Source organism: Stenella coeruleoalba, assembly GCF_951394435.1.
Source record: "Stenella coeruleoalba genome assembly, chromosome: X".
Taxonomy (NCBI): domain Eukaryota; kingdom Metazoa; phylum Chordata; class Mammalia; order Artiodactyla; family Delphinidae; genus Stenella; species Stenella coeruleoalba.
Window position 1 is genome coordinate 29,046,146 of NC_137152.1, and position 15,256 is coordinate 29,061,401.

Sequence of the window (15,256 nt, forward strand, 5' to 3'; positions counted from 1 at the left end):
CCGCCTTCCCGAAGCCCCCCGCAACATGAGCATGGTGAAGAAATAAGGATAAGCGATTCCAACCCTCATCTGATGCCCTGGATTTTTACATCTGGTGACCTGGCCTTGGCGGTTGCCATCCAGGGAGAGCCCTTGATGGTCTGGCTCTGGTGACCAGAGGGGCTGGAATTCCTGGGTCCCATGCGACTCTAACAGTTCTTGGTGGGCTACCACCCCTGGGGCACTGCACAGACAGCAGACTGAAACACACCCCCAGTGTCTGGAAGAGGCCTCATGTTTTTGTCCTGGATCATCAACCTTAAGGGCAGGCTTCAGGCTTGGCATACATCTAGAGGCCTATAGAGAGGCCCTCGGGGAACGTAGGCCAGGGATGCCATCTTTGTGTTCTCCCTCTAGAGATTTTCCCTGTTACACCCAGGCAGGGGAGGTGATACATGGTCCCACCCACTACAGACTGAGGCTCCTGGCCCTTCCAGACCAGAAAGCCTGTTTGGGAAAATTTGAGAGCTACCTGAAGTGGGCCCTCCCAGTGCCACCCAGGCAGGAGCCCAAGTTATAGCCCTAGGCACTGTGGAGTGTGGCCCGCATCTGATAGGAAGGGTTTGTGAGAACACCTGGAAGCTGTGTAACCCAGCAACTCTTAAGCTGAGAGGAGGGTGGGCAGAGCTGATGGCTTCCAGGGCAAACAAACTGGCCCCGTTCGGCCAGGGAACTTGCGGCACGAGTTGGCTTGACTCAAGGCCGCCAACAAAGAGCATTAGTGGCATTTGAGGTGTTTTTCCTGCTGCGCCCAGGAAGGGAAACTGATTCACAACCTCACTTATTACTGAATACTATACCTTCAGACCACCTGACCAAGGAACCTAACCCTAACACACAGGAAGCTGCCTCGCCCATCTTAACAGCCATGCTTACGGTGGCGCTTGAATAGAGTACAGCCCGTGGCTTTCTCTGTCTGCAAAGGAAAACTGGTGGCCTCACCTAACCAAAATATTCAGTGCACACTCTTGCCCGATTTGAGTCCCCAGACAATGAGCCACGCAGGCCCTGGGTCCCGTCCTGCTGCTTTGCCAGGGCAGGGAAGCTAGTTCATAGCCCCACCTACTGCTGGGTATAGTAGTACCCAGTACAAAGCATTTAGTAAGCCTGACCAGAATGCAGACAGTCATGAAGCCCATCCTACAGCTGCATTAGGGCAGGGAACCAAGATAGCAGTCCTATCCAGCTGCTCTCAGCCAGTGGCACGCCCCCACCGCTAACCTCAGAGCTCGAACAGATGCCTTGACCAAACTGACCCTAATAACGGGCTCCACCTGCCCAAGGATGCTACCAGCAGACATGTCCAGAAACCTAAACAGAGCTGACTGGTGAAGAACTGTCTCTGCCAAAGTAAACCTGAAAGTCTGGAAAAAGAGATCACTTATTCAAATGAACAGACACTGGTATAAAGAATCAAGGATCATGAAAAAGCAAGTATGTATGATACCACCAAAGGTAAGTAATAAAGGGCCAATAACTGACCCTAAGGAAATGGAGAGCTATGAAGTTTCAAAGAATTCAGAATAATCATCTTCAAGAGGTTTCGTGAGCTACAAGAACAGACAACTAAATGAAATTAGAGAAGTAAACAAAATGAGTTCAACAAAGAAATATAAACCATGAAAAAAATCATAGAGCTGAAGAATAGAATAACTGAACCAAAGAATTCAATAGAGCGCTTCGGACTTCCCTGGTGGTGCAGTGGTTGAGAATCAGCCTGCCAATGCAGGGGACACAGGTTCGAGCCCTGGTCCGGGAAGATCCCACATGCCGTGGAGCAACTAAGCCCATGAGCCACAACTACTGAAGCCCATGTGCCACAACTACTGAAGCCCGCGCACCTACAGCCCATGCTCCCCAACAAAGAGAAGCCCGCACACCACATCAAAGAGTAGCCCCCACTCGCCACAGCTAGAGAAAGTCTGCGCACAGCAACAAAGACCCAATGCAGCCTGAAATAAATTAAGAAGAAAAAAAAGAGAGAGCTTCAAAAGCAGACTCAACCATGCAGAAGAATCAAATCCTGGAAAACAGGCCATTTGAAATTATCCAGTCAGAGGAACAAAAAGGAAAAATAATGAAAAAAGATGGAAGGGAGCCTAAGGGACTTATGGTACACAAAGAAAAATATTCGAATTTTTGGAATTCCAGAAGGAGAAAAGGGACAAAAAGTGTATTTAAGTCAATAATGGCTGAAAACTTCCCAAACCTGGGGAGAGAACTAGACATCCAGATTCAAAAGGCCCAAAGGATCCCAAATAGGGTGAACCCAAATAGGGCTACACCAGGACGTATTATAATTAAATTTTCGAAAGTCAAAGTCAAAGAATTTTAAAAGCAGCAAGAGAAAAAAGAGAAGTTACATACAAGGGAACCTCCATAAGACTATCAGTGGATTTCGTAATGGAAATTTTTCAGACTAGAGGAGAATGGTAGGACATATTCAAAATACTCGGGGGCGGGGAGGGGGACTTCCCTGGCAGTCCAGTGGTTAAGACTTTGCCTTCCAATGCAGGGGGTGTGGGTTCGATCCCTGGTTGGGGAGCTAAAATTCTGCATACCTCACAGCCATAAAACCAAAACATAAAACAGAAGCAATATTGTAACAAATTCAATAAAGACTTTAAAAATGGTGCACATGAAAAAAAAAATCTTAAAAAAAAATATTGGGGGGAAAACTGTCAACCGAGAAATTCTACACCCAGTGAAGCTCCCCTTCAGAAATAAAGGAGGGATAAATACTTTCCCTAAATAACGAAAGCTGAGAAAATTCATCATCACTAGACACGCTTTACGAGAAACGTTATAGGAAGTTCTTGGAGTGGAAGTACAGTCAGCCCTCCATATCCACGGGTTCTGCATCCACAAATTCAACCAACCGTGGACCATGTACTATGTGTACAACTGGAGGATCCTTGGATGTGGAACCCACAGATACAGAGGGCTGACAATGGGACCTGAGCATCCACAGATTCTGGTGTCCCCAGCAAGTCTTGCAACCAGTTCCCTGCAGATACTGAGGGCTAAATATAAAAGGATGATAATTAACATCATAAAGACATAAGGCAGTATAAAACTCACTGCTATGGAAAATATAGTCAAACTTGGATTCTGTAATATGGTAATAGTGGTATGTAATTCACTTACAGCTCTAGTTTAAAAGTTACAAAACGAACATGGTCAATGGAGACAAGACGGCAGAGTAGGGGAACATGAGCTCACCCCTTCTTACAAAAACACCAAAATCTCAACTAACTACTAAACAACCATCAACAAAAAATATGCTGGAGGGACTTCGCTGGTGGCGCAGTGATTAAGAATCTGCCTGCCAATGCAGGGGACAGGGGTTTAAGCCCTGGTCCGGGAAGATCCCACATGCCACAGAGCAACTAAGACCATGTGCCACAACTACTGAGCCTGTGCTCTAGAGCCCATGAGCTACAACTACTGAGCCCACATGCCACAACTACTAAAGCCTGTGCTCCACAACGAGAAGCCCCGCAATGAGAAGCCTGCACACCGCAGGGAAGAGTAACCCCCGCCTGCAACTAGAGAAAGCCCACACGCAGCAACGAAGACCAAACGCAGCAAAAATAAATTTAAAAAAACAAACACTGGAACCTACCCAAAAAGATACCCTACATCCAAAGACAAAGAAAAAGCCACAAGATGGTAGGAGGGGCACAATGAAATCCTATACCCACTGGATGGGTGAACCACAAACAGGAAGATAATTATACAACAGAAGTTCTCCCACAGGAGTGAAAGTTCTGAGTCCCACATCAGGCTTCCAGCTGGGGGGTCTGACAATGGGAGGAGGAGCCCCCAGAGAATCTAGATTTGAAGGCCAGTGGGGTTTGATCACAGGGATTCCACAGGACTGGGGGGAAACAGAAACTCCACTCTTGGAAGGCACACATGAGGTCTCATGCTCACCAGGACACAGGGGGAAAAGCAGTGACCTCATAAGAGACTGGGCCAGATGTACCTGCTAGTATTGCAGGGTCTCCTGCAGAGGCGGGGGCGGGAGGGGGCGGCTGTGGCTCACTGCGAGGACAAAGACACTGGTAGCAGTAGTTCTGGGATGTACTCATTGGCGTGAGCCCTCATGGAGGACGCCATTTTCTCATCAACAGCTGGCCCCACACAACAGGCTGTAGGCTCCAGTGCTGGGACACCTCAGCCCAAACAACATTAAATGCTCCAACATTAGCATTATTGAAGTCCCAGAAGGAGAAGAGAGAGAGAAAGGACCTGAGAAAAATATTTAAAGAGATAATAGCTGGGGTTTCCCTGGTGGTGCAGTGGTTGAGAATCTGCCTGCTAATGCAGGGGACATGGGTTCAAGCCCTGCTCTGGGAGGATCCCACATGCCGTGGAGCAACTAGACCCGTGAGCCACAACTACTGAGCCTGTGCGTCTGGATCCTGTGCTCCGCAACGAGAGGCCGCGATAGTGAGGCCTGTGCACCATGATGAAGAGTGGCCCCCGCTTGCCACAACTAGAGAAAGCCCTCGCACAGAAACGAAGACCCAACACAGCAAAAATAAATTAATTAATAAACTCCTACCCCCAACATCTTCTTAAAAAAAAAAGAAAGGAGATAGTAGCTGAAAAGTTCCCTAACGTGGGAAAGGAAACAGTCACCCAAGTCCAGGAAGTGAAGAGAGTCCCAGGCAGGATAAACCCAAGGAGGAACATGCCAAGACACACAGTAATCAAATTGACAAAAAGTAAAGACAAAGAAAGAACATTAAAAGCAACAAGGGAAGAGCAACAAATAACATACAAGGGAATCCCCATAAGGTTATCAGCTGATTTTTCAACAGAAACTCTGCAGGCCAGAAGGGAGTGGCATGATATATTTAAAGTGCTGAAAGGGAAGAACCTACAACCAAGATTACTCTACCCAGCATGGATCTCATTCAGATTTGGAGAAATCAAAAGCTTTACAAACAAGCAAAAGCTACGAGAATTCAGCACCACCAGACCAGGTTTGCAACAAATGCTAAAGGAACTTCTCTAGGCAGAAAAGAAAAGCCCACAATTAGAAACAAGAAAACTACAAATGGAAAAGCTCACTGGTAAAGGCAAGCATACAGTAAAGGGAGGAAATCATACACACAAATATATCAAAACCAGCAATTGTGAGAAGAGGAGAGCACAAATGCAGGATACTAGAAATGCATTTGAAATTAAGAGGAGCAACTTAAAACAACCTTGTTTATATATAGACTGCTGTATCAAAACTTCATGGGAACCACAAACTGAAAATCTACAGATCAAAAGAGAATAGAACAAAAGAAGAAAAGAAAAAAGACCCACGAAAACAAATCCAAAACAATTAAGAAAATGGCAATAAGGAACATACATATCAATAATTACCTTACACATAAAGAGATTAAATGCTCCAACCAAAAGACAGACTAGTTGAATGGATCCAAAACCAAGACCCGCATATATGCTGTCTACAAGAGACCCCCTTCAGATCTAGGGACACATACAGACTGAAAGTGAGAGGATGGAAAAAGGTATTCCATGCAAATGCAAATCAAAAGAAAGCTGGAGTAGCAATGCTCATATCAGACAAAATACACTTTAAAATAAAGACTGTAACAAGAGACAAAGAAGGACACTACATAATGATCAAGGGATCAATCCAAGAAAAAGATACAAGAATTATAAATATATATGCACCCAACATAGGAGCACCTCATATATAAGGCAAATACTAACAGTCATAAAAGGAGAAATTGACAGTAACAATAATCATGGGGGACTTTAACATACCATTTTCACCAATGGACAGATCATCCAGACGGAAAATCAATAAGGTACACAGGCCTTAGATGACATATTAGACCAGATGGACTTTATTGATATTTATAGAGCATTCCATACAAAAGCAGCAGAATACATGTTCTTCTCAAGTGCACATGGAACAATCTCCAGGATTGATCACATGCTGGGCCACAAAGCAAGCCTCGGTAAATTTAAAGAAAATTGACAACATACTGACAACAATTGACAACAAGCATATTTTCTAACCACAATGTGAGGAAATACTACAAAGAAACAAACACATGGAGGCTAAACAATATGCTACTAAACAACCAATGGATCACTGAAGAAATCAAAGAGGAAATGAAAAAACACCTAGAGACACATGAAAGCACCATGATCCAAAACCTATAGGACTCAGCAAAAGCAGTTCTAAGAGGGAAGTTTATAGCAATACAATCTTACCTCAGGAAAGAAGAAACATCTCAAATAAACAACCTAAGCTTACACCTAAAGCCACTACAGAGAAAGAAGAACAAACAAAACCCAAAGTTAGCAGAAGGAAAGAAAAAATCAGAGCAGAAATAAATGAAACAGAGATGAAGAAAAGTTCAATGAAACTAAAAACTGGTTCTTTGAAAAGACAAACAAAATTGATAAGCCTTTAGCCAGACTCATGTAAAAAAGGGAGAGGGCCCAAATCAATACAATCAGAAATGAAAAAGAAGTTACAATGGACCCCACAGAAATACAAAGGATCATAAGAGACTACTACAAGCAACTATATGCCAATAAAATGGACAACCTGGAAGAAACGGACAAATTTTTAGAAAGGTACAACCTCCCAAGACTGAATCAGGAAGAAACAGAAAATATGAAGAGACCAACCACAAGTAATGAAATTGTAACTGTGATTTAAAAACTCCCAACAACCAAAGTATAGGACCAGCTGGCTTCACAGATGAATTTATCAAACATTTAGAGAAGAGTTAACACCTATCCTTCTGAAACTACTCCCAAAAAACTGCAGAAGTAGGAACATTCCCAAACTCATTCTATGAGGCCACCATCACACTGATACCAAAACTAGACAAAAATAGACAAAGATAACATACACACACACAAAATAACAGGCCAGTATCACTGATGAACATAGACACAAAAATCCTCAATAAAATACTAGCAAACCAAATCCAACAATACATTAAAAGGATCATGCACAATGATCAAGTGGGATTTATCCCAGGGATGCAAGGATTTTTCAATATCTGCAAATCAATCAGTGTGATACACCACATCAACAATTTGAAGAATTAAAAATCATAAGATCATCTCAATAGATGCAGGAAAAGCTTCTGACAAAATTCAACACCATTTATGATAAAAAACTCTCCAGAAAGTGGGCATAGAGGGAACCTACCTCAACATAATAAAGGCCATATATGACAAACCTATAGCTAACATCATACTTAATGATGAAAAGCTGAAAGCATTTCCTCTAAGATCAGGAACAAGACAAGGATGCCCACACTCTTGCCACTTTTATTCAAAATAGACTTGGAAGTCCTAGTCACAGCAATAAGAGAAGAAAAATAAAAACAATCCAAACTGGAAAAGAAGACTGTCACTGTTTGCAGATGACATGATATATAGAGAGAGAGAATCCTAAAGATTCTACCAGAAAACTACTAGAGCTCATCAATGAATTCAGTAAAGTTGCAGGATACAAAATTAATACACAGAAGTCTGTTGCATTTCTATACACTAACAATGAAATATCAGAAAGAGAAATTAAAGCAACAATCCCACTTATCATTACATCAAGAAGAATAAAATACCTAGGAATAAACCTACCTAAGGAGGCAGAAGACCTGTACTCTGGAAACTATAAGATGCTGATGGAAGAAATTAAAGATGACACAAACAGTTGGAAAGATGTACCATGTACTTGGATTGGAAAAAATAATATTGTCAAAATTACTACACTAGGGCTTCCCTGGTGGCGCGCTGGTTAAGAATCGACCTGCCAGTGCAGGGGACATGGGTTCGAGCCCTGGTCCAGGAAGATCCCACATGCCACAGAGCAACTAACCACAACGGGTTCGAGTTGTGTGCCACAACTACTGAAGCCCACGTGCCTAGAGCCTGTGCTCCGCAACAAGAGAAGCCACCGCAATGAGAAGCCCGTGCACCGCAATGAAGAGTAGCCTCAGCTCACTGCAACTAGAGAAAGCCCGCGGGCAGCAATGAAAGCCCAATGCAGCCAAAAATAAAGAAAGAAAGCAATAATTCAAAAAAATTTTACTGTACTAACGAAAGCAATCTACAGATTCAGTGCAGTCCCTATCAAATTACCAATGGCATTTTTCACAGAATTAGAACCAAAAAAAATCTTAAAATTTGTGTGGAGACACAAAAGACCCTGAATAGCCAAAGCAATCTTGAGAAAGAAAAATGGAGCTGGAGGAATCAGGCTCCCTAATTTCAGACTATATACTACAAGGCTACAGTCATCAAAATAGTATGGTACTGGCACAAAAACAGACATATAGATAAATCGAACAGTATAGAAAGCCCAGAAATAAACCCATGCATCTATGGTCAATTAATCTATGACAAAGGAGGCAAGAGTATACAATGGAGAAAAGACAGTCTGTTCAATAAATGGTGCTGGGAAAACTGGACAGGTACATGTAAAAAAAAAATGAAATTAGAACATTATCTAATACCATACACAAAAATAAAATTAAAAAGGACTAAAGACCTAAATGTAAGACCAGATACCATAAAAATCTTACAGGAAAACAGGAAGAACACTCTTTGACATAAATTGCAGCAATATTTTTTTCTATCTGTCTCCCACAGTAATAGAAATAAAAATAAACAAATGGAACCTAGTTAAATTCAAAAGCTTCTGCACAGCAAAGGAAACAATAAACAAAAAGACAACCCACAGAATTGGAGAAAACATTTGCAAGCAATGCAACCTGCAAGGGATTAATCTCCAAAATTTATGAACAGTTCGTGCGGCTCAATATCAAACAAACAACCCAATCAAAAAACGGGCAGAAGACAGACCTAAATAGACATTTCCCCAAAGAAGACATACAGATGGCCAAGAAGCATATAAAAAGATGCTCAACATCACTAACTATTAGAGAAATGCAAATCAAAACTACAATGAGATATCACCTCACACCAGTCAGAATAGCCATTATCAAAAAGTTTACAAACAATAAATGCTGGAGAGGGTGTGGAGAAAAGGGAACCCTCCTACACTGTTGGTGGGAATGTAAATTGATACAACCACCATGGAGAACTTAAAGTATGGAGGTTCCTTAGAAAACTAAAAGTAGGGGCTTCCCTGGTGGCACAGTGGTTAAGAATCTGCCTGTCAATGCAGGGGACATGGGTTCGAGCCCTGGCCCAGGAAGATCCCACATGCTGCGGAGCAACTAAGCCTGTGCACCACAACTGCTGAGCCTGCACTCTAGAGCCTGCAAGCCACAAATAGTGAGCCTACATGCCACAACTACTGAAGCCCTCATGCCCAGAGCCTGTGCTCTGCAACAAGAGAAGCCACAACAATGAGAAGCCCGTGCACCGCAACAAAGAATAGCCCCCGCTCACCACAACTAGAGAAAGCCTGCACAGAACAACGAAGACCCAACACAGCCATAAATAAATAAATAAATAAATTTATAAGGCAAAAAACCCCTAAAAACAGAGCTACCATATGATCCCGCAATCCTACTCCTGGGCATATAACTGGAGAAAAACACGGTTCAAAAGGATACATGCACCCCAATGTTCATTGCAGCTCTGTTTACAATAGCCAAGACATGGAAGGAACCTAAATGTCCATCGACAGATGAATGGATTAAGAAGATGAGGTACATATATACAATGGAATATTACTCAGCCATTAAAAAGAAAGAAATAATGCCATTTGCACTAACATGGAGGGAGCTGGAGATTATCATACTAAGTAAAGTAAGTCAGAGAAAGACATATCATATGATATTGCTAACATATGGGATCTAAAAAAATGATACAAATGAACTTATTTACCAAACAGATATAGACTCACAGACTTAGAGAATGAACTTATGGTTACCAGGGAGGAACAGTAGGGGGGAGGGATAGAGTAGAAGTTTGGGATTCACAGGTACACACTGATATATTTAAAGTAGATAACCAACAAGGACCTACTGTATAGCACAGGAAATTCTGCTCAATATTCTATAATAACATAAATGGGAAAAGAATTTGAAAATGAATAGAAACATGTATAACTGAATTACTTTGCTGTACACCTGAAACTAGGACAACATTTTTAATCAACTTTATTCCAATATAAAATAAAAATTTTTTAAAAGGTAATTTAGTTAAAAAATGGTAAAAATAACTAAAACTACAGTAATTTATTAGGTACACAATATTAAAAACTGTAACATCAATAACCTAAAATGTGAAGGGAGGAGAAGTTAAAGTATAAAGCTTAAGACTTTATTGAAGTTAAGGTGGTATTACTTTAAAATAGTGTGTTTTAATTTTAAGATTTTCTAGAATGTAAGCTTCATGGTAACAAGTGATACATCCGAATTACAAAGAATATGATAAAGTCAAAGCATACTAGTACTCACAACATCAAAACACAATAAAAGAAAGCAGGGTAAGAAGGAAAAATGGATCTAGAAAACAACCAGAAAACAATTAACAAAATGGCCTAAGTCCTTATTTACCAATAATTACTTTAAATGTAAACAGATTCAGTTCTCCAAACGAGAAACAGAATAGCTAAATGGATTTTTTTAAAAAAGATTCAATGATATGCTGCCTACAGGAATGACTTTAGCCTTCAAGACACACATAGGCAGAGTAAATGGATGAAAAAATATTTTAAGCAAATAACTAAAAAGTCAGGGGTAGTTAAATCAGACAAAATAGGCTTTAATTTTTAAAACGGTAAAAGAAGACAAAGAAGGTGATTTTATAATGATAAAGGGATCAATATATCATGAAGTTATAAAGATTATAATTATTGATGTGCCCAACATTGGAAAACTGAAATATCAATACATGAAGCAAAAACTAATAGAGCTAAATAAAAGGAGAAGTAAACAGCAATACAGTAATAGTTGGGGACTTTAACACCCTACTTTCAACGATGGATAGATCATCCAGACAGAGAAATCAATAAGGTAAGAGCAAATTTGAACAACACTATAGACCAAATATAATCACAGAATATCCTATCCAACATCAGCAGAAAACACATTCTTCTCAAGTGCACACAAAACATTTTCTAGGATAGACCATATGTTAGGTCACAAAATAATTCTTAGAAAATTCAAGAAGACTGAAATCATACCAAGTATCTTCTCTGACCACATTGGTATGAAACTAGAAATCAGTAACAAGAGGAAACTGGAAATTCACGAATACATGGAAATTAAACAACATTCTCCTGAATAACATATGGATCAAAGAAATTAAAGGGGCAATAAAGTATCTTGAGACAAAAAGTGGAGAAACAACATACCAAAACTTATGGGATGCAGCAAAAGTAATTATAAGAGGGAAGTGCACAACAATAAAAACATTAAAAAGCAAGAAATTTCCCAAATAAACAACCTAACTATGCCCTAAGGAGGTAGAAAAAGAAACTGAGCCCAAAGTTATTAGCAAGAGGAAGGAAATAATGATTAGAGAAGAAATGAATGAAATTGAGAACAGAAAAACAATAGAAAACATTAACCAAACTAAGAGTTGGTTCTTTGAAAAGATAAACAAATTTGACAATCCTTTAGCTAGACTAACCAAGGAAAAAAGAACTCAAATCAACAAAATTATACATGACAAAGAAGACATTACAACTGATACAACAGAAATACAAAGTTTATAAGAAGCTATTGTGAAGAGCTCTACACCAGTAAACTGGACAACCTAGAAGAAGTGGAAAAATTCTTAGAAACATACAAACTATCAAGAGTGAATCATGAAGGAATAGAAAGTCTAAATAGACCAATTACTAGTAAGGTGATTAAATAAGTAATCAAAAATCTCCCAGTGAAGAAAAGCCCAGGACCAGATAGCTTCACTAGTGAATTTTGCCAAACATTTAAAGAAGAATTAACACTAATCCTCAAACTCTGCCAAAAAAATAGAAAAGGAGGAAACACTTCCAAACTCATTTTATGAGGTCAGCATTACCTTGACACCAATGTCAGAAAAGAACACTATCAGAAAAATACAGATCCATAACCCTGATTAATATAGAAGCAAAAACTCTCAAAATACTAGCAAACTGAATTCAACAGCATATTAAAAGGATAATTCAGCATGACCAAGTGGAATTATACTTAGGATGCAATGATGGCTCAACATACACAAATCAATGTGATACATCAGATTAATAGAATGAAAAAAATCATCTCAATATATGGAGAAAAAGTATTTGACAAAATACAACTTCTGTTCATGACTAAAAAAAAACTCTGGTAGACAAAGAAGGTATCTCCCACAGTTTACATCATACTCAGTGGTGAAAAGCCAAAAGATTCTAATGGCATTTTTACATAAGTAGGGAAAAAAAGAACAATCCTAAAGTTTGTAGAGAACCACAAAAGACCCCTAAATAACCTAGCCATCCTTAGAGAATAGAACAAAGCAGGAGGCCTCACACTTTCTAATTTCAAGCTATACTATAAAGCTATGGTAATTCAAACAGTATGGTACTGGCCTAAAAACAAACAAAAAAATCAAATGGAACAGAATTGAGAGCCAAGAAATAAACCCAAGCATACACAGTCAACTAATATTTGACAAAAGAGCCAGGAATATTCAATGGAGAAAAGACAGTCTCTTTAATAACTGGTGCTGAAAAAACTGGATATTTACATGTAAAAAAATGAAAAAAAGCCCCTATCTTATACTACTTATAAAAAGGAACTTCAAGTGGATTAGAGACTTAAATGTAAGATCTGAAACCATGAAATTCCTAGATGAAAAAACAGGAAAAAGAGCTCCTTGATATAGGTCTTGGCAATGATTTTTGGATATGACACTTTAAGCACTAGCAACAAAATGAAGAAAACAAACAAGTGGGATTACATCAAACTAAGAAGCTTCTGCACAGTAAAAGAAACTATCAACACGTGAAAAGACAACCTACAAAATGGGGGGAAAAAACTGCAAACCATGTATCTGATAAGGGGTTAATATCCAAAATATCTAAAGAACTCATACAACTCAATAGCAAGTAAATACATACTCTAATTTAAAAATGGGCAAAAGACCTTAATAGACATTTCTCCAAAGAAGATATATGAAAGGCCAACAGATACATGAAAAGATGCTCAATATCACTAGTCATTAGAAAAATGCAAATCAAAATCATGAGGTATCACCTCATGCCTATTAGGATGGCCATCGTCAAAAAGACATAACAGCACTGCTGCTCTCCATGGATGGAGCTTGTGTGCTGTTGGTGGGAATGTAAATTGGTGCAGACACTATGGAGAACAGTATGGAGGGTGCTCAGAAAATTAAAAATACAACTACCATATGATCCAGCAATTCCACTGCTGGGTATTTATCCAAAGAAAAACACTAACTTGAAAAGATATAAGCATCCCCATGTTCTCTGCAGCATTATTTACAATAGCCAAGCTATGCACCCAACCTCAATGTCCACTGATGGATGAATGGATGACGAACGTGTGATAGGTAGAATGGAACATTATTTAGCCACAGAAGAGTGAAATCTTGCCATCTGCAACATGGATGGACCTTGAGGGCATTATGTTAAGTGAAGTAAAAGAGGAAAAGGTAAATATCATATGATCTCTCTTATGTGTAGAATCTTAAAAGAAAAACACTGAGCTCATGGATATAGAGAACAGATTGGTGTTTTCCTGAGGTGGGGGCTGGGGGTTGGGCAAAAATGGGTGAAGAGGGTCAAAAGGTACAATTTACAGTGATAAAATGAAAAAATTATGGGGACGCAATATACAGCTTGGTGACTCTAGTTAATAATACTGTACTGTATATTTGAAAGTAGCTAGGGGAGTGCATCCTGAAAGTTCTCATCATGAGAAAAAAAATTTTCGCCACTAGGTATGGTGATGGGTGTTAAATGGACTACTGTGGTGATCGTTTTGCAATATATACAAGTATTGAATCGTTATGTTGTACACCTGAAACTAATGTTATATGTCCATCATACCTCAATTTTTAAAAAAAAGAAAATGGGGCTTCCCTGGTGGTGCAGTGGTTGAGAGTCCGCCTGCCGATGCAGGGGACATGGGTTCATGCCCCGGTCCGGGAAGATCCCACATGCCGCGGAGCGGCTGGGCCTGTGAGCCATGGCCGCTGAGCCTGTGCGTCTGGAGCCTGTGCTCCACAACGGGAGAGGCCACAACAGTGAGAGGCCCGCGTACCGCAAAAAAAAAAAAAAAAAGTTCCAGCCCCCAGAGCTGGCTCTTGGCAAGAGCCTCGGGAACGTGACCCACTCAACCATATGCCAGAAAATCTCATCGGGAATGCCAATGGCAGTAAGGGAACAAAAAAGTAATTTAAGATGAATATGACTAAATGGGAAAAGAAAATTTAAACTGCTGAATTATTAGAACACCAAGTTTTTATTACAGTTCCACTGAAATATCTCTGGGGTGACAGAATTGGTAGACAAGTTAGAAAAGGTAGAAATATACATTTTTATTATTCTAACTGAATCACATAAACCAATCAAACCTTTCCTTGAAGGTTCTGCTTAAAATACCAATGTAAATATGTTGGGGGGGGTCACATATAAACACCTTGGTAGCAAATATCTTCTCCAACTAGTTGATTAGTAATTTAGCAAGTACCTGAAGGAATAGGATAGACTAGGGCAGGGGTCAGCCAACATTTTCTGTAAAGGGCCAGATAGTAAAGGTTTTAGGTTTCATGGGGCTGGATGGTCTCTGTCCTAACTACTCAGCTGTGCTTCAATAAAATTTTACTTACAAAAGCCATAGTTTGCCAAGCAGAGGAAAAGCAAGTTGTCTGGCTTTTTCATTTTTCCATGGAACTAAGAAGAGGTCAGGGGACTTCCCTGGTGGCAGAGTGGTTGGGAATCCGCCTGCCAGTGCAGGGGACACAGGTTAGATCCCTGGGCCAGGAAGATCCCACATGCCGCAGAGCAACTAAGCCTGTGCACCACAACTAGTGAGCCTGCGCTCTAGAGCCCTCGAGCCACAACTGCTGAAGCCCGTGTGCCCTAGAGCCCACGCACCACAACTACTGAGCCCACGCACTGCAACTACTGAAGCCCACATGCTCTAGGGCCCGTGTGCCGCAACTACTGAGCCTGCATGCTGCAACTACTGAAGCCTGCGTGCCTAAAGCCTGTGTTCCGCGAGAAGAGAAGCTACCACAATGAGAAGCCTGC

The 15,256-nt window shown here is 40.4% G+C and overlaps 1 protein-coding gene across 1 annotated transcript in view; it reads right to left on the reverse strand.

The window, feature by feature from the left end:
• The window catches only part of SRPX (sushi repeat containing protein X-linked), a 98,744-nt gene that overhangs the window by 12,443 nt on the left and 71,045 nt on the right, over positions 1-15,256 (reverse strand). The window lies entirely within an intron of this gene.